The following is a 22949-nucleotide window of genomic DNA, read 5'->3' as shown; positions in this document are numbered from 1 at the left end:
CTTAAAGCGTAACTCTCTATCGTCTTTCGGTCAAATTGACTGAATTGGATTGATAGGGGCACGTGAATGATAGCATCAAAATAGCTATTTTTAAAACACTAAGAAGGCTCGACAACATGAAACTTTGCTCTTAGTATCACCAGGGGCTCTACACATTAACGCCAGCATTGAGAACACTGTTTATGTACACAGAGTTTACTAAAAAGAAAGGTTTTAACAACCCACGGTAGCTGTTGGTTTTTCCTGTCTCCGTCCATCTAGCAAGTCAAAGATAGTCGAGGGAGGAGAGTAAAGATGGAAAGCTTGTAAAACTTAGATCCATATACTGTAAATGCATGTATTAATTTGTGTTTTTTTCATTAGTGAAAAAACAACATTGACCTTGACCTAAAAGGAGCCTCATATAAGGACTTTTCCTCCTATGGAGTCCGTTCATTCGCATCGGAGATCGACTCTTTTTGGCTGGCAAAGATGGCGGATAGCGGGAAACAACAGCTACAGTGAGTTGTTAAAACCTTTCTTTTTAGTAAACTGTGTACACAAGCAATGTTCTCAATGCTGAGTTCATGTGTAGAACCCCCGTGATACTTGGAGCAAAGTTCCATGTTGTGTCGAGCCTTCTTAGTGTTTTAAAAATAGTAATTTTGATGCTATCAGTAGTGCTCCTAACACTCCCATCTAAAAGGCAATTTGACCTTAAAACAAAAATACTGTAAATGTTAAAAGTGGTACGTCCATCCTATTTATGCTTTTAAATGAAAGTTTGATTCATGTACTGTACATTCACAAAAATACCCTAGGTTGCATTTTGGCAAGAGTTACGCTTTGATATAACACTGGGACATACTTATATATTCATATATTCATGTATATATTATAAACATACAATATATTCAGTGCATTTCTGATTAGGTCATGCTGTAATCTCTCTTTAGTGTGTCATCTCTTTGGTGTCTCTCTACACTATAAATGACTCGTCGTACAGTTTTGGGTAGAGTTCGACCAGAACTGGATTTTGATGCCAATATCAATATTTGAAAGTTTCAAAGATTAGATAATGGGTTTTAAGCAATTTGGATTTTTCAACTGGAAATGGAGGATCAAACTTGGAGAGATACATAATCAGTCAGGGTCACTTCTCAAAATGGTAATTTAAAACAGATTTACATCACCTAAACTCTTGGATTAAGTCAAGAAACAGCCACCTGCACTAGATTACTTAGATTACTATTGTCTAGATTAAATTCCAAATAATTAAATCAACGGGGCCAATGCAAAAATAATAATAAAAGCCATATTACACGTAAAAAAGTTGACTCTTTGATTCTCCTCTTCGCTAATGTCCCATCTCCAAAGCCAAATCCTGTCCAATCAGCGAGCTAAGGTGAAGTTAGCTAACGTTGACTCGCAAATTGGGACGGTACAATTCTACTTTTAGCTAATTTAAAGTTTGATTGGAGTAAGTGGGTCAATCAGGTAGCCTATCATTTCTTAGGTTCTACCTTCAGTCTATGATCGCAGTTAACCCTCCTGTTGTCCTCAGGTCAAATCTGACCCCTTTAAAAAATGTCTAAATCTGAAATATGGGTTTCTTTTTAACCAAATTACCTAAAAAAAAATGGATTGGATTCCATACAACGCTCTTTGCAAATACTATTAATCACTTTCATCCTCGACTAAACTCATATGTACATTCCTCTGACCTGAACTATTAATCAAAATAATTCATAATTTCTGCTTTTTTAACTCAAATATTAGGTATAATCTATATATTTTAGGGTTATTGACCATGAATTCCAAAAAGTAGTAAAATTCGTGATAGTGATAGTGAAAACTAAAAAAACTCTGAAAAAGGGACAAAAATGTCAAATCTTTGTCCCTTTTTGACCCGGGGGGACAACACAAGGGATAAGTGAAAATTGCATGTTTCATCATCAATAAGCAACAGGTTTGACTAAACCAACCCACTTGTTTGCTGAAAGTTAAAATGATCCTTAATATAGTCTGCTTAAATATAGTCACTTGTTTGCAGGGACTGTATGATTTAATTTTTTAAAGACTAACATAAATGATAAATGACATAACTTTGCTCACCCTAATTGAATAATGAGTATGGATTTGCTCCACGTGCAGATGCATCGATCATACTTCACTTTCATTTTTGCAACATGCCTGTGTCAAAAATCACATTTCACCCTGTAGTCTAAATAATTAGCGTTTGCTATTTTTGTAATGTTGTTCAAATGTCTAGTGAGAACTATTCTATTGGATTATCAAAAGTAAGTATCCTCCTGGGTGGGTGGGGTGGGGGTCGCAACTAGGATTTTTTTTTTTTTTTACTATTTTATTTAATATTTTCTCCTTATTTTTTGATTACAAAATGCCAATTTTGTAGTCGGAATGGTGTACTTGTATCCTCATGTTTTGCAGAATCTATCACACGAAATAGACGTTTTTGATTTTAAAGTTTTTTCTGTCATTAAGGTAAAGGTACTTTATTGTCACATACACAAACATGTAGTGAAAATCATTCTCTGCATTTAACCCATCCCTCATGGAGCAGAGAGCAGCCAATCACAGTGCCCCGGGGACCAACTCCAGAAGTGTCCATGTTTTAGTGAACATTTGATAAATTTTATACCTGCTGTTGTTGCTATTATTGGAGCGACATCAGGTGTGATCAGTCAAACATAAAAGCCATGTGGGTGTAACCAGAGGACCCATCATTTCACCGGCACTCCACCAGTTATTGGGCTCTCGTGTGTGCGTGTCACAGAGTGATGAGAATGCACGGGATGAACAGGGATTTTGGGGGGCAGATTGCACTTTGGCAAGGAAATGCTGTTCTGTGCCAGAGAGGGGTCTGCTCATCTCATTGCCCGCTCACACACATACACACACATGCAGTACACACACGCTAACCCCCTCTCTTAAACCCATTTCCTTTGCACAGGGCATGGGAACTCCCCTGATCTCTCTCCTCCCACTCTCCTCTCTTCCTCCACATCATCCTTGTCCTCTTGCTCACCCTCTCTCCTCTTGTCCTCTCTCCATCCCTCTTTCTTCCCTCTTTTTCACCTCTCCCCATCACACCCTGGCCTGCCCTCTCTCTGTCACTCTCTCTGGTACCCCCTTCTTCCCTTCGTGGTCCTCCTGTCCTCCTCTTGCGCTCTTCTCTCCCAGTGTCTTCTCCGCGCTCGTTTTTTATTTCCTGCCTCCATCTGTGCCTAATTTATCCTGAGCACGGCCTGTGTTTTTTCCCGATAATTTGTTTTTGATTCCTCAGAATTAGAAAAGCATTGTGTGCACTCTCACTAAGGCGAGCACACACACAAAAGCATGCACACACATGCGCTAGCACACACGTACGCACACATTTTTATTGTATTATTCTATAAAAGTTCCTATAAATCACTGGTTATTAATCGGCCCCAGACGGCCGTCCCCCTTTTGCTCCCCCTCTCTCTCTCCGCGCAAACACAGACCAGATGCATAGGAAATGGGATGGCAAAAAGGGCACCCAAGAGACAGACTGCACTTTTTTTTCTTTTCTTTTCCCCTCTCCTCCTCATTCTTTTCTCCCCCCCCACCCCCACCCCTCCCTGTTTTCTGAGAACGTTCATTTATGTAGCAAAGCCCAGACCCCAGACTCACAGAGGAAATAAAGTTTAAATTAAAGTTTAGAAGAAATAAATTAAATAATAAATAGAAACGGTGATCTGCTGCCAAGCAGCCCGTTGTGTGGGATAGAGGTTAAACCTCCATCCTTAAAGACAAATGGATTCAAAACCAGCTGTTTGAATCGAGCCCAGTTCATCTGAAATGTGTTCATCCTGTATGTGAAGTCGACCACACATTCACCCTGCCTCTCTCTGTATTTCCTTCAACTCTGGTAAGGTTACCCTCTTCATTGTCGTGAGTACGCCACTTCCTGTGTTTGACTTGTTTCGGAGCTTGGCCCTGTGCAGCCGGACTAAATTGAGAGTCAGTTACTCAACTGGCTGAGACATCTGTGTGCCCCCAAACTGACACTTGTCTGTGAGACAGTGGCTGCCAGACACCCGGTTTCCTCCCTATTAGCTCAGACACTTTCATATAAGCAGCTTTTCCTCATCAAACTACAGTAATGCATACACCCACACACCTGCGCTCAGCTGGCTCACTCAGACAGAGCAAAAAGGGCAAGTAACCACCAGAGAGAGGGATTTGGATGGAGTGAAAGTGAATTATAGAGAGACTTTGGAGACAAAGAAAGAGAGCTGGGGAGGATGTGGATGGAATGTTTCTGAGAGGACGTATCTGTCCCACCCTGTCCTGTAGTGCCTGGGAGCCTGGGATGATGTGAGGAGGCTGAAGTGAACTGTTCACAGAGAGCAGGCAGAAAATGTGAGAAATGTGCGTGTTGGCTGCAGGGACGAGGGGGAGAATGCTGGTTTTTCAGGCACGCAGGGACAGCCTGCAGAGTTCTGCCAAGAGAAACATGGCAATGTGTTCCTTGCAAGAGCTATGGGGGTGAGAGTGGAGGATAGGGGCAAAAGAGAAAAAGGAAAGAAGGTGTGCGCAAGGACGAAGAAGACGAGGGGTTCCCTGGAGGCACTTTCCCGAAGCCGTCGCCAAAATATGTATAAGATATGACAAGGCATGACATGACCTGGGTGTCTTGATCATAAGAGAAAATCGTTGTTGTTGTAAAGCTTGCTACGTTACAGCCATTGGGATTACACATAAAATATGCCCTCTATGGCTTCACAGTATGTTATGGACGCTAATCATATATTAAATCTGGTTTTGCATGTGCGAGTTCATTCTAAGTTTTCATAAAAGATAAAATCTTAAATGAGCTGCACTAAGCTGTCAAATGTGTAATGTTTCGTCTGTAAGAGATAGGGTGATAAGAGTAAGGGAGTGAGCCAAGGCCCGGGCCCAGATGTCCACTTTCAGCTGTCCTGGCTGACCACTGCCTCGCCTGCCAACACTCAGCTGAATATCCCCACATCGCTGCAAATATGTAAATATGTTGACTTGGAAGGATGTCCTCTTCTCTTCCGACCTTGTAGCACTTTTGGAGAGAAGCAAGACAGCGGAGAGGAGAGAAAACAGCTCCAGCGCTCCATATAAGGGCCTGCTTTGGGCCAGCTTCTCATCACTTTCTACTCCACTGGGTCATTACACAACTGGGGGAACACATACAGGAACCCTAACCGTCAACACTAAGTATACATGCTCGCACACACACACATACACACACTACTTGGTGAGATGTGGAGTTCTGGGTGTAAGATTTGAACGGACACCTCGGGTAGCGTACACTCTGTTCCACTCATAAGTGAAATGATGCTTTTGCTGCAGGCGGGGTTTATTCTGCTTTGCCTTTTGTAAAAACATTCAAACAGGAGACAGAGGTGGAAAAAAACTAACCAGGTTATAGTATTTGTAGTTTACTTGGGTATTTACTTTGTAATGTACTTCATAATTTAGTTATTAGGTACTTTGCAGGTAAAGATTTCACACATGGAATACAGAATAACTTATGAAATATGATGAATTGCTAAAACATTGATGGGCTACCCAACTTTATATATGGAGAGATTTAGAGATTTTAAAATTTAAAATACTCCTATGTGAACAATGTAAGTCTTGAAATAGTTTTTTTTGTAATCATTACCTTTGCATTTAATTATTAGATACATCTTGCTGCTACTTTATTTAGCAAATTTTAAGGACTTTAATGGGGAATTTGGGTATATCAATTCTACTGCTCTTCATTTCAGAGTGCTTATATGTACGTTTTTACACTATTACACTATAGGGTTCTGTTTCACCCAGCTGATATGAAATACTGCGACAGATACGCTGTAGTTTACAGTTTTTACTACACAGCAGCAGGAGTTGGTTGGATTTGACGTGCTGAGACAGCTTCTACATGACCCGAAGTCGGACTGATCTCATGTGGTGCGAGACTGTAATCTATCACCTGGAGGACAATAGGCAAGGTGAGGGGACTAACAAATCTACTCCAAAACACACCGAAAACCAGAAAGACATATTATTGATGATTACCAGAAATTCCCAAAGCCTTAGAAAGTATGACTCTTTAGTTTTCCCAAGAGAATATGATGATGAACATAGAAAACCGCAAGGAGGTGCGTCTGAATCTTCTGACACCCAGACGATCTACCAACACTGTAACTTCAGGAGGAGGGGAGGAGGAGGTACACTATAGGCAGCAAATTTCTAAATTTGGCAGGAGTTGGTTGGATTTGACGGGCTGAGACAGCTTCTACATGACCCAAAGTCTGACTGATCTCATGTGGTGTGAGACTGTAATCTATCACCTGGAGGACAATAGGCTAGGTGAGGGTTGACTAACAAATCTACTCCAAAACACACCAAAAACCAGATATTTTGGAAGGTTGGGCTTGGAGTTAGCAAACCCAGCTCGTAAAAAAACAGAAATGTTATTGATGATAACCAAAAATTCCCAAAGCCTTAGAAATTACTCTTTATTTTTCCCAAGAAAATATGATGATTGCATAGAAAACCGCAAGGAGGTGCGTCTGAATCTCCTGACACCCAGACGATCTACCAACATTGTAACTTCAGGAGAGGAGGAGATGAGGAGCAGGTACACTATAGGCAGCTAATTTCTAAATTTGGCAGGAGTTGGTTGGACTTGAAGGGCTGAGACAGCTTCTACATGACCCAAAGTCTGACTGATCTCATGTGGTGTGAGACTGTAATCTATCACCTGGAGGACAATAGGCTAGGTGGGGGTTGACTAACAAATCTACTCCAAAACACACCGAAAAACAGATATTTTGGAAGGTTGGGCTTCGGGTTAGCAAACCCAGCTCGTAAAAAAACAGAAATGTTATTGATGATAACTAAAAATTCCCAAAGCGAATTCTTAGAAATTGACAAAACGCTTTAATTTTCCCCAATTGATCAAAGGAGATGAGGAATTTACACATTAAATGGCGCAATTGTGGTCGTCTGTGCTTCTGACACCCAGACACATCTACCCACATTGGACCCGAGTGGGAGTGAGTGAGGGTGAAGCAACTAAGGCTGCATCAGTTTCTCCTTCTAACGAAGTATTGCTACTTTCGATCTAAACTTTCGATCTAGTTCTGAATACTTCCACACAAAAAGGTCAACTAAGCATGCACCTCGTGGCCCGTTAGAGATGTATTTCAGACCAGTCACCACCTCTACTTCCCAGGCTAGGCAGTGTGTTGTGTAGTAAGGCTGTTGCTCATCTCTGTAGCGGCACCTCCCCGCCTACAAGCCTCCTTGTCCCCACTGAACTCTGTGTGCCCTTTCAAGCTTGGATGATTAAAAGGGGGGAAGCGAAGGCAGAGGAAGACAGAAACCTCACTCATTCTCATTTTCTAGAACTCTACCTCTTTACTTGGTATGTGTGGTTGGTTGACTGTGTGTGTGTGTGTGTGTGTGTGGCAGTGGGTATATTCATCCAGACCTCTCTGGCTTGTGGGTATTGGCTTGTGGTTTAGGTCTTGGTGGAGAGCGAGGGTGAGGGTGGCGGAACACCATGGCTGCCATACTGCCACAGACATACTGGCACCACTGAGCCAGTACAAGTTCCCCTTTCCAAAATACGAACCACCACTGTGTGTGTTTTTGTGTGTGTGTGTGTGTGTGTGTGTGTGTGTTGTGTGGTGTGTGTGTGTGTGTGTGTGGTGTGTGTGTGTGTGTGTGTGTGTGTGTGTGTGTGGTGTGTGTGTGTGAACCATCTTGAGATTTCAGAAATTGCCCTTGGTGGCTTTCAGTATATCTTGTTTAAAGTGATGAGCTTTCTCACTGATATAATTACATGTGTTTTGCATGTTGTATCTTACAGACATGTGCAGGAAAACATAACGCCTCTCTCATATTCTCATATGCAGCGCATTTAGCATGTCAAGGATTATGTGCTTTATCTTCCTTTCATTCAGAATTAAAACACAGGCTTGCACCGGTTTTCAAAAAGAGTGTTGGTGACAGCGAGCTCTAAGTTTTAAGCAAACAATAAGTGAAAAGGTAAACCGAGTGAAGAGCTATGTTTTAAAGAGCTTGCCCTGCAGTCATGTTATTTTACAGATGGTAGCACTCTTGGCAGGCTACTCCTCCTGCCAACCCTTCTGGTTAAATTATTTTTTTCTTCCTCTCTCTGTTTTTCTGTGTGTGTGTGTGTGTGTGTGTGTGTGTGTGTGTGTGTGTGTGTGTGTGTGTGGTGTGTGTGTGTGTGTGTGTGTGTGTGTGTGTGTGTGTTGTGTGTGTGTGTGTGTGTGTGTGTGTGTGTGTGTGTGTGTGTCTCCACTCCGCATCCCTCCCTGGGGCTGGCAGCGATGTCTGGGCACTCGTTTCACTGCTGGCCCTGAACCCAGCAGGATGTAGAGATCACTGCCTAAGTGTGTGTGTGTGTTTGTGTGTGCGTGCATGCAGGCATGAGCGCGGGCATGTGCTTCTGTTCTTTTTTTTTTCTTCTCCTTTTTCTGATTTTGCGTCTTGGCTGACTTTTTTACCTCTCGAAGAATTTGGAAACGCTGTGAGATTTTTCTTTCTGCATGACTTTTAGCAGTGCTCCCTCTCTTTCTCTCTCTCTCTCTCGCTCTCACTCTCTCTCTGTTCCTCTGTTGCTCTCTTACTCCCTCTCACCCTGCGTCTGCTGTGGCTCCTCGCTAATAGATTTCATATGCTGCTGCAGTTGACATCAGTCTTAAACTATTTAACATGTGATCTGCGATATTTCCTCAGGAAATCTGTCAGATATGTATTAAAGCCTAATAAAATAAACCTCTCTTGTTGTCATTTTACCATTCTATTTCTCTTTTTCCTTTTCCTCCTTCTTGCCCCTGTATTGTGTCCCGTACACTGTTGTCCTCACAGAAGCTGGCTTGATTCTATTATTATTACTCATGCTTTTTAAATAGGCTTTTTTTTCAGGAGACGATTTCCTTCCATTCATAAGAAATGCTGTGGGTCAGACAGCACAAAGTTTAGGTCTGTGTGGGCAGCTGGGGGTCTTCCCCTTCCTCTGTCTTCTTGTCCCATTGACTTTTTCTTCCATTCTTTCTTCTCTCCTACTCTTTAACATCCAGTTTTCCCCTTTCCATTTTCCATAAAGTAGATTTAGGGTTGGAAAAATCATATTCCACTGTGTCGGACAGTATCAAAAATATTCTGTAGCTGATTATTGAAGCTACATGTTTATTCAAACATCTAAAACCTTGTGCATCCATTCTTTTTGCATGTTTTATCAAATTTCAATCTGTAGGTCATTGGGCATACAATTTTTTCTCTCTTTTCCTCGTTACCCTTCCTTTTCCCTCATCCGTCTCTTCTTTCCCTCCTTCCTCTCCTCCATCCAGCTCATGTCTCCGTCCACATGCTTTTCAAGGACCTATGGGGACAAGCCGTCGTCTCCTCTGCCCCGTCTCCAATGCTCCACTGGTTCCTCCACCTCTTCCTCCGCCCTCTGATCTCTCCCATACGTTACCTTACAGCGCCGGGGCTAGACAAGCCAGCGTGCCTGGAGTTGTCTCTGCATGCAACAGGAGCAACACACTACCTTATAAAGACAGGTATTCACACTTAGCATAAAGCACTACTGCACAGTGTAAAAGTTGACAGACACCGTTGCAACGATACAGTAAAAGTCACGGTTTTGAACAGGCGCCATGCTGGGAATATGTGCGCTCTGGTCAAGTCCCAGTGATGGCTAATGTAACCAAAACCACCATTCTGTTCACGTTCATCTCAGCAGCTGCACGGCGAGTCAATGTGACCGTGAGGCTGCGGTGAAGACACAGCCACAGTCACAGGCTTAAACATATATTGTTTAGGTTTCTTCACTTCTTCCTGTTAGCAAAGCTTTTGAAGATCGTTTTAAAGTCGGTTATCTGTTTCCAGGATTCCACGTGTGAAGATTTGATGTGAAGAGATAACCTTTCATCGTAGAGTTATTGCTTTGAGAATAGACTTGAAAGTCTGTGTGTAATATATCAGTGTTGCCGTTTGTTTTCTCTCTCTGTCATTGCCCGGGACAGCAGTGATGGAAAACAAACACATCAGCACTTGGCATTCTGAACCCTTAAATTGCCCTCCCTCAATCCCTCCCTCCTTCTTTTTCACTTTCATCCTTCTCCCAACAGTACACTCATTTGGTTCTTTCTGGGGTCCCCTGGCTGTAGTACCCATAACTCACCCTGAGACACCAACACCCACACCATGCTCTCACTAACCTTTATAGAACAGCCAAGACACAGCCAGAGAGAGGGAGAGACGGGGCAAATACTTTCACTGCCTGTCTTTCTGGGCCTCAGGCTGGAAAACAAGAGGAAGAAGATGGACTGGGGGAGTGGGACTCGGTCCACCCTGGGCACTGGAGACGGAAACCAAAGATAAATGATATGGGGCGCAAAGGGGAGAGAGAGCCATGCCAAGGATGTGAGGGTTAAGGCTGCAAGATGGTGTGATAGAGGCAGAGAAAGACAGAGCAGATGTAGAGAGATAGCAATGGCAGAGGGTGCCTGTCTGTCTCCGCAATTGTCTATGTGTCTGTCTATAACTGATTTATGTGTTTGTTTGTGTCTTCATCCTCAACTCTGTCACTTCCGTAATGCATTCCATATTGTGTGCCGTTACCAGAAAGAGTTCACTGGCTTGCTGTAGCATTTCAAAGCTTTTTTTCTTTCTTTCTTCCCTCTCTCCACATCCTTGTCGATACACAGCCTACTGTAACCTCTTGATTCTATTGACTTCTATGGAGGCAACATTTTCTTTAAAACACATAGTAGTTACAGAAGTATGTGATGCTTTAACCACAGGCTCAGTCGCGCTGGGATCTTTTGGTCTGGGGTTCTGACTGCAGTTGAGACCGTTTCTGGGATTTGGATTAGATATATGGTCCAGTGTTAGTCATTTTCAGGTACATGGTCTTGTATCATAGATAAGATAACACTATTGGATCAGCTATTGAATAGATGCCTGTAGCCAGTTGGATGGTAGTGGCCCTGATAGAATAAACAGATTCACTAACTACACTAAACCTACAGAGGACAGGATTGCCTTTTGACTTGTTATCTCAGCCTGCACTCTACTCAAAGCTGGACTTCTTGTTTTGGGAATTTGGACCAATGAAAGAAATAGTTCAACATTTTCGAAAATAGCCTCATTCAGTTTCGTACTGAGAATTTGATGATCAAATTAATACCACACTCTCATAACTGCGTGTTAAATATGAAGCTACTGTACAGTACAGCCAGAGGACAATTACCTTTGCTTAATATTAAGACTGGAAGCAGCCTGGTTCTGCCCAAATGTAGCTAAATTTGCCAATTTACCAAAGCCCTCTATAAAAAACTGCAACTTGTCATTTTTACACTTTTTATTTGCACTTTAAAAGTGCTTGTAGGCAGGTTAGGTCTAGCTGTTTACCCCTGTTTTATTCTATTGTTAGCTAACTGTCTCCTGGCTGAAAATGTATATCCAACGGACAGATGTGAGAGTGGTATCTTCTTATCTAACTCTCTGACAGAAAGGATATATGCGTACATCCCAAAATGTCTTGGAGATCAAATTTAAAAACAAACATGACACAACATTTAAAAGGGGGGGTCAGGTTGCATTATTCCAAAATGAAAGCACCGGTTGGTCTCGGGGTGTCACATAATGATTCTGTGTGCACGAATAGGAACTTGGAGGGTCCCAATAACAGTGTAAGGCCTCGTAACAGCCTTTTCCAGCCATGGCTCTAGTCTACTGTACATCAGGAAACAAAAAGATCTGCTATTTCATTTTCTTCGTTACAAGAAGTCGTCAAACTTGCGAATTGCGAAAGTGTTAGAAAACAATGAGTAATTTGTGTGAGTCTTTGTAAGTTTACTCAAAAATTGTACGAGTAATCATTCTACATCAGGGAGGCTGGCTGTGGTTAGAGGCCACTTACTTTAGGTTCCACCTAGGCTGACGGATCAGTGAGTATGGGCAAATGGCTTTATCAGAGTTAATGAGTGCTGCATAACAAAGGGAGTGTTTGGAGAATGGGTATGTGCTGTATTGTTGTAAATGAGTGTGACTGAGAGGTTAGATACCACATGGCAATGAAGTCATCTGGCCCGGCCCTTCCCTGGAAGCCCCACCCGGGCCCCGGCGAGAGACGCTGGGCGATGAAACTGAAGAGAAAACATTTTTTTAATCGATTATGATAACCACCATCTAAATCAAGTCCCCTCCGCTCTCCCTTCCTCCCCTGCTGCACTCCTCCTCCACCCTCTCCCACTCTCATTTATTCCACCTCACCCCAGGGTATTCTGCTTTCTTGGCAGAACACCGGAGCAAGCCACCTGCAAACCCCCCCGCCAATCACACATATTCACACACACATGAATGCAAAACATACACACACGAAAACGCAACTCCCTCAATCAGTCAGACACACAAGACAAAACTCACAGACATTGTAACATGCATTATGTGTGTGTGCTCAGTGTGCACTGTTTCCCTCTGGAGAGGCTCTTAAGATGTGGAGTTGTACACGTGTATAGTTTTGCTGATAAAAACTATACACGTGCACGTCAGAGCTAGGCTACATGCTACTTTTTTTGCACTGTTTTTCCTTTGGAATAATTCCTTCCATTCAAGCAGAAAAGCACCATGCATTCACACACACACAAATAACTGCAGCAGCTCCTTCTGACATGAGAAACATCTGAATATGCCTTCCAGCACATCAGAAAATCAACCTGGCTGACAAAATGGGACTTTCCATCATAAATTACCTCTTTTCTCTCAGCGGCTATCCTCTCAACAAGCCTCTCTGCTCTATCCCATTAACTGTGTTTATGTTTTACTCTCCTTTTCACAATCACTTTCTGCTTTCTCTACCTCTCACCCTTCTCACAAGCATGATGGATGCCTGGATATTTAAACTTGGCCCTAAACTGTCAAATAAGGTCAGTTTTACCATTTACAGCCTGCTAAGAATGTAACCTGATCGTGCTAATATCTATGCCTGCAGGTGTCTGAGGCAGAAAATCTCAAAGTCCGGACCAAGGTCCGCATCTAGACCGGACTGCAAGTCAATCCGGACCCAGCCCACGCCTCGAGTTAGGAATACAATACAATACCTTATGAAGTGTAATGTTGTCTATTTACATTTTTTTTTCTATTGATTGATAAATTACCGGCTATAACTGCACTATGTAAGTTTGACAGATCGGGTAGCGGATCTGTAGTTCCAATGAGACACAATGGGACAATTCCACTTCCAACCTGTAGGGGCAACGACGCAGGAAAAGTTATCTAGTATTGTTTTAACCCTCATGTTGTCCTCAGGTCAAATTTGACCCGTTTTCAGTTTTTTTATCTCAAGAAATGGGCCTTCAAAATAAGCGCTGAAAATGTCAACATTAGAAATATCAAATAACTTTGGAAAAAACATAAAAAAGCACCAGCAACATTGAAATGTGACAAAAATGTCGGAAAAACGATAATAACGTTTTCATGGTTGACGGGATGACAACACAAGGGTTAAAGCTAGTGCTAGCTAGCTGGCTTTGGTTAGCAGAACCTTAGACTTTATTTGCCCAAAATATATATATAGTTGAAAGACTACAAGTGAAGTTATTTTACTCTATCCCATTAACTGTGTTTATGTTTTACTCTCCTTGTCACAATCACTTTCTGCTTTCTCTACCTCTCACCCTTCTCACAAGCATGATGGATGCCTGGATATTTAAACTTGGCCCTAAACTGTCAAATAAGGTCAGTTTTACCTTTTACAGCCTGCTAAGAATGTAACCTTATCATGCTGATATCTATGCCTGCAGGTGTCTGAGGCAGAAAATCTCAAAGTCCGGACCAAGGTCCGCATCTAGACCGGACTGCAAGTCAATCCGGACCCAGCCCACGCCTCGAGTTAGGAATACAATACAATACCTCATGAAGTGTAATGTTTTCTATTTACATTTTTTTTCTATTGATCGATAAATTACCCATCATATTGTGAAATGCAGTTTTTTTATTTATTTCTTCAGGGAAGGTTCACTGAGAGGCTGCCTCTCTTTTGCAGGAACGCCCTGATCACATTCACACAGTTCCACGTTCATACCTGGAAGCCGTCCAGTACAACCACAGTCTGATCTGCTGGCCTCTGAGCAGTTGGAGGTCAAGGGCCTTGCTCAAGGGCACCTCGGTGGGGGAAATGAGGGAGGGACAAGCGCTGCTCTTTTCACATTTTCCCTACCCAGTTTTTCTCCTGTCGGTCTGGGGACTGAACTCCCGGTCACCCGGGTCAACACTGCAGCTTGTTAACGCAATCGTAGTGAGTCAAGGCAATGCAGACAAAGCTGTTGAAAGTGTGGTTACACTTTTCAAAACTCCACAAAGACAACGTTATATATATATATATAGATAATATAATGGTTAGCAGAAAGCGGTCGTGGTGTGGTCACACTTCCTCTGAGAAAACAGCATCTCTACGCCATGGTGACACAATGACTGGCTGGAGGTTGTGGGAACAGGTTTATGAGGGGAGAGTGTTGTGTGGTGTGTTAAATGTTGTGAATAAATAACAAAATGTAAATAGGATAAGTAGGTTTGAACTTGTTTTTTTTTTGTTATTACAGAGAGAAAGTAGGCTACTGAAAAAAGTACCAGTGGGTACCGGTACCAAATTCTGAGACTTGTGTTGGTATCGGTACAAAAGTCATTTTGATATTGCCAATTGTTTTACTGTAAACCAATCAGATGAATCCCTTTGAGTAATCCACACAGTAAGAAGATGGCTGTTGGTTTGATTCCTCCAACATCCAGTCCGAATTTTACATTACAAGCATCAAGAGGACTACGATATAATCCAGAGTTTTGTCTTAGGATCCAATAATAATCCAAACTGTGATAAGCACCATGCCATAGCTGCATTAGTCCTCCTCTACTGTCCCTGTGATGAATGTGCCAAATCCCATATGGCCCAAGTTTACGAGAAAAAATGATTACACTTTCCATGGTTAGAACTGTTTAAATTCCACACTGTCATGTCTTGCCGGACCTGTATCTCTGTACCAGAGGGGCTGCGCTGAAAGAAACGACAGAGACAGCGTCGTAAATGGGTCATTTTGATTTGCCATGGGTTATGAGAATGAATTAACTCAATTTAGTAAAAGGCAAGCTAGAATGTCAGAGCTCAGCGGGCCTTCGCTGGGCTGCCGAGCTCTGTTTAGTGTGCATAGCACAGTGTCGCGCGGGCGCAGGGCTGACACGCCTGTGTTTGACTGATTATAAACCAACGGTCACTGGGTAGTCTCACTGTTCTCTTTACTGCTCGGGACAGACACATGGGTTGGTGGATGGGCTCACTCAGCGGAGTTATAGCTCATCCTGTCTGAATGATAGGTGTTTACAAAAGACAGAGTTGCACCTTTGTTGTATTTTCTCTTGGTTCATTTGAAGTGCGTGTCCATGTGCACATAGGTAGCCTATGGCTGAGAACTCATTAGGTGAATATTAATCCTATGTGTGTGTGCGTGCGTGCGTGCATGCGTTTGTCACGGAAACCAGTCCGGTTGATTCATGCAGTTGTATTTTGATCCCATACTAAGTTACACAGAGCAGTTAGTTTGGTATACATGATGTGAAACTCAAAGAAGACATCTACTGTGACAGTTCAACAACTCCCTGTGAGTCAGCATTACAATTTTCAGGATCTGGAAACACCAGAAAACGTGGTAAATTGTGTGTTATTATTGTTGTCAAGTATGTGCCAAAAACATGGAGGGTTATGTGTTGTTTTAATTCTGCTTCCTCTATATGACGATCTTTCCATGTATTCCATGCATGAAATGTGTGTGTGTGTGTGTGTGTGTGTGTGGTGTGTGTGTGTGTGTGTGTGTGTGTGTGTGTGTTGGTGTGTGGTGTGTGTGTGTGTGTGTGTGTCTGTGTGTGTGTGTGTGTGTGTGTGTGTGTACTTTGGTTGAGAAATTCAAAAGAACTTGAGTAAGAAGTTTGATGTGTAGATTAATTGTGCAAAACAAAGTAAGTCAGCATTAGTTTCATTGACCAGAAGATGCATTATGCAACCAAACCATGACTTGTAATTTGTGAGGGCACGAGTCACACATGCCAGTTACAAAGCCCTTGTTTTACCTCAGGGATTTGTCAAAGTAAAATACAATCTCTTTGACTACAGTCATGAGCATCCCGCCAGGCTGTCCCAACACGTCACTTACATGCCCACTTTATAAGTTAAAGTTAGACATGTATTCATCTGGAGCATTGACTGTAAAAATAATGGAAATAGCATCAGTGACGTCACCCATTGGTTTGTGGACTGCCGTTTTGAAGCCTGGAGAATTTTTTGGGGACAAGAGGATTGAGCTGGGATGGATGATGTAGCCAAGCCAGTGTTTTTTATGGTTGCAATGACGCTATTTTAAGCTAAATGCTAAAAAAGGGAATGTCATCCAGTCATATGCATGTACAGCAGTACAGAAAATCTGCATAACTTTCCCTTAAGTTACTTGGTTAAAGCAACACTAGATAACTTTTTGTACTTTAACATATTGTTTCCAAATTTTTTTCAGTGGTTCCTCAACTTGTAACAGGGTGAACAACACTTTCTCTTTTAACTCTCTACCGGCTACAACTGCACTATGTAAGTTTGACAGATCGGGTAGCGGATCTGTAGTTCCAATGAGACATAATGGGACAATTCCACTTCCAACCTGTAGGGGGCACCGACGCAGGAAAAGTTATCCAGTCTTGTTTTAAAGCTAGTGCTAGCTAGCTGGCTTTGGTTAGCAGAACCCTAGTCTTGATTAGCCCAAAATATGTATAGTTGAAATACTACAAGTAAAGTTTTTTTTTCATGATCGATCAATCAGTCAATTGTTTTTGGATTTTATTTTTTACAGCTGTACTAATCAATACTGTTACGTTAACTACGGACCAAATGACAACGTGTGATGTGAAAGGCACCCCAACTTATTTGAGCATCTTTCCGCTCATTGTTTTTTGATTCAACTTTAATATTTGGCTTGGTCTCGCTGCTCAGCATCAGACAAAAGTGAAAGACTAGATAGTGATCATAGTGAAGCATTTAGCAGCTAGATGGTTCTCTCAGGAGTTGGTGAAGACTTACATCTGGCAGGTTGCTAGAAACACGACTTGCTCCATGTCATCTGGTTGTGTGAATAAGCAACTTTTTTCAACCACATTAATCACAAAAATCTCATTTTGAAGGCGATAATGTGTCACTGTTGTGTATACATAAATTCCTCCGTGGGGTTAAACAATCAGTTTATACAGGTTTTCAGTTTAAATCAATTTTTCAAAACAGTAGAAAGGTCCCATCATAGTTTCCCAAAGCTCAAGGTAACCTTTTTTAACTTGTTTTGGTCAACCAACATCCCAACATGAGGATAGAGAGATAGATGGATGGATAGATGGATGGATGGATGGATGGATGGATGGATGGAAAGATAGATACTTTATTTATCCCAAAGAATATTTTAGGCACCCAGTAACAAGACAACCATAACACAACAAACACATATACACACATATATCACACATTCCTAAGAATAAAAATAAAAATCACTCACAGAAATGCAAAGAAATATTACATTTACAGCAAATAAAAGCATCAAATCCTTTCATTTGAGAAGCTGCAACCACAAAATGTTTACAATTTCTTCCTTGACAAATAACTCAACTGATAAATTATCTAAATTGTTTGTTGTGACTAATCAATTAACGGGCTAATCATATTAGCACTAATTTAGCGCAACAAAGCCGTAGCTGTACCTCCACTTCTATGTGCTTTTTTCATTTTCTCGATTGAAATATTTAGAAACAACAGTTTTTACATATCTATCTGGATTTTTAAAACACAGCAGGGAAACTTAAGAAACTGCAGATTTATGCATTTCTATTTATCCTCCATCCTGAACCACAGAGCCAAAGGATTGTTTCATCACTGCCTGCTAACTGTCTTACCCAGTAGGTCTGGATCCACACACAGTATGGTCAGAGGGCAGAGACTCTGTGGAGGGGAGCAGGTTTCATCACTCACTGGGCTCCTTAGGTTTGCGTCCCACAGGGCACAGGGGGAAGGTAATCAAATGCCTGCAGCTCACATCAGTACGGAGGAGGGTTGTAGCACAAGACAGTACCACAGTGACTCCAGCATTCCTCCTTAAGCATCTGCTAGGGTCATTTAGCCCGGGCCCAAGTCCTAGCTCAAGGCTTCCGAGTGACTCTGGGCTTCATTCAGGGAAATCTGGAGGAGATTTCCTAGATTGGAATGCCGGGCCTGGAATCATCTGTCTCACTTGTTTTTGTTCTGATTGGTAGTCTGTAACAGAGCTGCTTTTTCTTTTTTTTTTTCTTTTTTTGTAATGTGTTACAGAGTGAGGATGGATCTGTGATCATGAGAGCTGTTTTAGAAGCTTAGTGCTCGCTCTGTGAACTAGAGCAACTGCAACCACAGAAAAACCACATGAGACCAGAAGTAGTGACGCAAGACGCACGCCTGAGCAGAGCCTGGGAAACTGTGTCACTGAAAGCGCAGCAATGCGTCTTACATCCTCTGTCTGTTTGAACCCAGTAATGAAGCGTTTGGACCCTTAAGTCCAATAGTGTCAGCAACTTGCAGAGTTTATGTGGGGAGAAAATGATTCCTGCATTTTAACCTATCTAAATTGAACTTTTCCTTCCACTGCGTGGTAAATCATATTTTCAAATGATTGTGCACAATATGGAATACATATTTCTTTTGCTGGAATTATTATACAGCCTGTCTGTAAATCACAAAGCGGTGATGGTTATTTTATTTTGTTTCAAAATAAATCCCTTACTTGCCCACATGATTATGCAATTCTGGACTTTTTGTTAAAGGGAGGATGTAACTACAGGAATATTGGAATTTAAAGCAGCTGAATACTGTGCAGCTGTTACATGATTCATCTATTAACCCTAGATTAACAATGTTACCGTACAACTTTTAAAAGAAGTTATTGAATATAGTTATATTTTGATCCTATACTAAGTGACACAGAGCAGTTAGTTTGGTATACATGATGTGAAACTCAAAGAAGACATCTACTGTAACAGTTCAACAACTCCCTGTGAGTGAACATTAAAATTGGCAGGTTCTGGAAATACCAAAACACGTGGTAAATTGTGTGTTGTTATTATTTTTGTCAAGTATGTGCTAGAAACATGGATGGTTAGGTGTTTTCACACTTCAGTGGGCACACTTGTTTAATTCTGCTTTTTTCACAATTTCCATCTAATTCCGTGCATGAAATATTTGTGTGTGTGTGTGTGTGTGTGTGTGTGTGTGTGTGTGTGTGTGTGTGTGTGTGTGTGTGTGTGTGTGTGTGTGTGTGTGTGCTGCTTCGGTTGAGAAATTCAAAATAAATTGAGTAAGAAGTTTGATGTGTAGATTAATTGTGCAAAACAAAGTAAGTCAGCATTAGTTTCATTGACCAGAAGATGCATTATGCAACCAAACCATGACTTGTAATTTGTGAGGGCACGAGTCACACATGCCAGTTACAAAGCCCTTGTTTTACCTCAGGGATTAGTTAAAGTAAAATATAATCACTTTGATTAAGAATTTTGGAAAGATGTAAGGAGTATTCAATTCAATAATCTTTTTGACTGAGAACTTGACACCATGTCCACAGTCACTTACATGCCCACTTTATAAGTTAAAGTTAGACATGTATCCATCAGGAGCATTGACTGTAAAAATAATGGAAATAGCATCAGTGACGTCACCCATTTGAAGCCTGGAGAATTTTTTGGACAAGAGGATGGAGCTGGAATGGATGATGTAGCCAAGCCAGTGTTTTTTATTATCCATGACGCCGTGTTAAGCTAAACGCTAAAGAGGGAAAGTAATCCAGTGGTGATTTACCAGCGAGTAACCGCAAACCTCTTGGTACTAGTGCCATTTATCTGCATGTACAGCAGTACAGAAAATCAGCATGACTTTCCCTTAAGTTACTTGCTTAAAGCTAGTGCTAGCTAGCTCGCTTTTGTTAGCAGAACCCTAGTCTTGCCTTCTGTCTGGCTACTCCATATAGCATTTGGTATGCAGATCCTCTACGCGCTATTCTCTTCCTAACCACAAATGTCCCGTCGTTGTCGGCGTGTCCTGCGTGTTATGGTTCCTTTCCCGTTTTTTGCCGGCGTGTAATGAAGCATTTGGACCCTTAAGTCCAATAACAAGTGTGGCGTTTGATTTCCCCGTTGTTGCGTCCCCCAGAGGCCGCGGATCGTGTCCCTGCGTGAGTTGTTGTCATTGTCACGCGTGTGGCGTTTGATTTCCCCGTTGTTGCGTCCCCCGGAGCAGTCCAGTGTCATGGCAGGTCGTGAAATGGTCACATTAAAAAAATCGTTACCTGTACACGTCATAAACGAGAAAATTGTGACATGCACACAAATCAATAAATCAAAATAACGTGACCATTTCACAAACTGGCGTGAGACCGGGTAGACACGCATTGCTAAGCCTCAGTCCTGAATGACGGGTGCAGGGTCAAACTATGGGGGAGCTACGGGGAGCTCGGCTTCCCTTAATACGACATGAACTCCCCTGAAAACATGATATGTAAAATTTTGGGGGGTCTTTCAAAAATATTTACAATGTGTCATTTTGACGTGCAATTTCAGTTTTGTTTAATTTGATCATCGATTATTTTGTGTAAAATTGCAAAAATATCATTCATTCATGCATGACAGCGATTTAAACCTAATTCACTTCAATAAACATAACTACACATGCTATTCTTGTCATGAGCTTCAAGGCGTGGGGGCCTGCAGTGCAAATTCAACTCTTGTTTAGTACATGTTAACTCAAAGATTTGTAGAAAAAATAAGGAGATCATTAATTAGCGTACAAAGTCCTGGAAATCCATTCTGCTGTTAGCATCTTATAGCCATGGCAAAAAGAAAATGTGGCAGTTGAACCCTCATGTTGTCCTTGGGTCAAATTGTCACGTTTTCCTATATCAATGTTCTTTTTAATTCCCCAAAATAACATGATTGATTCCCCACAACGCTCTTTGGCACGTACAAATCTCTACTTTCATTCATTTTAAGGCGTCTTGTTCAATTTTATAGCATTTGAAAAAAAAAATGGAAGTCGTTTTGAAATAATATTGAGTAAAAGTTGACATATTCCAGTCTGTGATTTTCCATCAACATCCATTCCTTTAGTTTTAGTCTAAATAACTCCTAATTTCTGCTTTTGTAAGTCAAACATTAGGTATAATTTCCTATAAATGAGCTTTATTGACCATAAATTCCAAAAATAACTGTACGTCAAAACGTCAAAAGTGTTGAAAAAAGGGACAAAAACGTAAGAAAAAGTTACTAAACATCGATAAAAAGCGTCAACAAAAGGGTTGATCTTCAATTTTGACGGGAAGACAACACAAGGGTTAATTAGTTTTGGTTTAACTAAGAAATTGTGTTGCAGTGACGGTAATAGCACAACCGATTTACCTGCTGCGAGCCATGTTAGTACACCTCCCGCCGGGGTGACGAGGCAAGAAGAAGCTGAAGAAATGATGTCCTCCCGGGCTGAAGACGGTGGTGGTGACAGCTCGTCAGAGGCCGGTCACCATCCTAACCGTGCGTCCGCACCGCCACCGACTTGAGCGTCTAAAGATACCGTCTAAGTTGTCATTCATTTTCAATGGAAGCCGGCTTCTCTCAGCTTTTTGGGCGTTTTGGGCGTTTTGAGCATGTTGAGCGTCAATCTCTCCCGTTGAACTGGATCAGCTTGCAGTGCAGGGACTGGAAGAGCCGACACACATTACATGGCCATTTGTTAAGGATGGAAGCTTGGGTCCTTAGGCCTAATTGAACGGAGGAATTAATAAGGGTATTCTTTGGTAGCCTGAGTAACTTTAACCGTTGAAATCCAAACACATCCACACACACCTGATGCTTTGTTTATAGACTATTTGTAGGGTGGCTGTTTTCTGTTTGACCTGTCAAATCCTGTCGATAAAGTATAATAGGGTGAAACCTGTATAGTGCATACACTTATAGCTGTAATAAATCTTTGTCAGTCATTGTACGTGCATCTGGAATTTTTCTTTTTTTAAAGCGGGCTCCCAAAAGGCCACTGTATACTTCTGACACTGGGTAAGTGTGTCTAAAACATCTCCTGCTTCATTAAATTTATAAAATGAACACCATGCTGCATTGAAGAAGACTTTCAAACTAGCGATTGAGAATATAAACTTATTGATTAAGGAATCATGCACAAAGTAGGATCATTTTCTTGTACATGGAAACAGACTTCTTTTTGCAACCAGTGGAGTCGCCCCCTGCTGGAAATTAGAATGCAGGTTCAACGCACTTCCGCATTGGCTATACTTTTCAGACCCGGAAGCTTTGTTTTCATTATTTTTTACAGTCTATGATCAGAAGGGAAGTGGGAAAAAAAGGTTGAGGGTGGGCGAAACCATTTCTGTGTCCAGCTGAATTTAGTGAGATTTCACTGGTGCTCAAGAGGTTAATGATAGCCTACACCAGGGATGACATTGTTGATGCTGGGGAAGGACTGTGGTCACAGCAACCAAAGTATTGTCAAGTTCTGGTTAAGGCATGGCCACAAATAAGAACTTGGTTAAGATCAGGGATAAGTGGAGGGCCAGGAGTTATGATTACAGGCTCCTTGGATAGTTAACGTTAAGTGTGATTGTTGGGTTAGAAAAGGTTAAACTATCGCTGTTTGGGCATGGCCTTCTGGTTATGATTTCTGGGTTTTGGGTTAGTGTTCGGTTCAAACCTTTTATAATTTGTGATATAAACTGTATATTGGAAACTTCATCATGATTTGGATTTTGCTACCCACCCACCTTAGTTTTCTCTTAAAAATCCTTTTGATCGGGTCTGAAATGGTCAGTCTGAGTTTTTGTGCGATG

At 41.7% G+C, this 22949-nt stretch overlaps 1 long non-coding RNA gene across 1 annotated transcript; it reads right to left on the bottom strand.

Annotated features, from left to right (window-relative positions):
* Nucleotides 1-1127: 1127 nt before the first annotated feature.
* LOC116671886 (uncharacterized) lies at nt 1128-22439 on the bottom strand. The gene is made up of 3 exons (XR_004327394.1): nt 22318-22439; nt 3310-3314; nt 1128-1138 (listed from the first exon to the last, which is right to left on the bottom strand). It is a non-coding gene; the product is annotated as an uncharacterized LOC116671886 (long non-coding RNA).
* Nucleotides 22440-22949: the final 510 nt, after the last annotated feature.

The sequence above is a fragment of the Etheostoma spectabile genome, chromosome 3 (assembly GCF_008692095.1).
Source record: "Etheostoma spectabile isolate EspeVRDwgs_2016 chromosome 3, UIUC_Espe_1.0, whole genome shotgun sequence".
Taxonomy (NCBI): Eukaryota; Metazoa; Chordata; class Actinopteri; order Perciformes; family Percidae; genus Etheostoma; species Etheostoma spectabile.
Note: the sequence above shows the minus strand (reverse complement) of the source record. Positions and strands in the feature narration are given on the sequence as shown.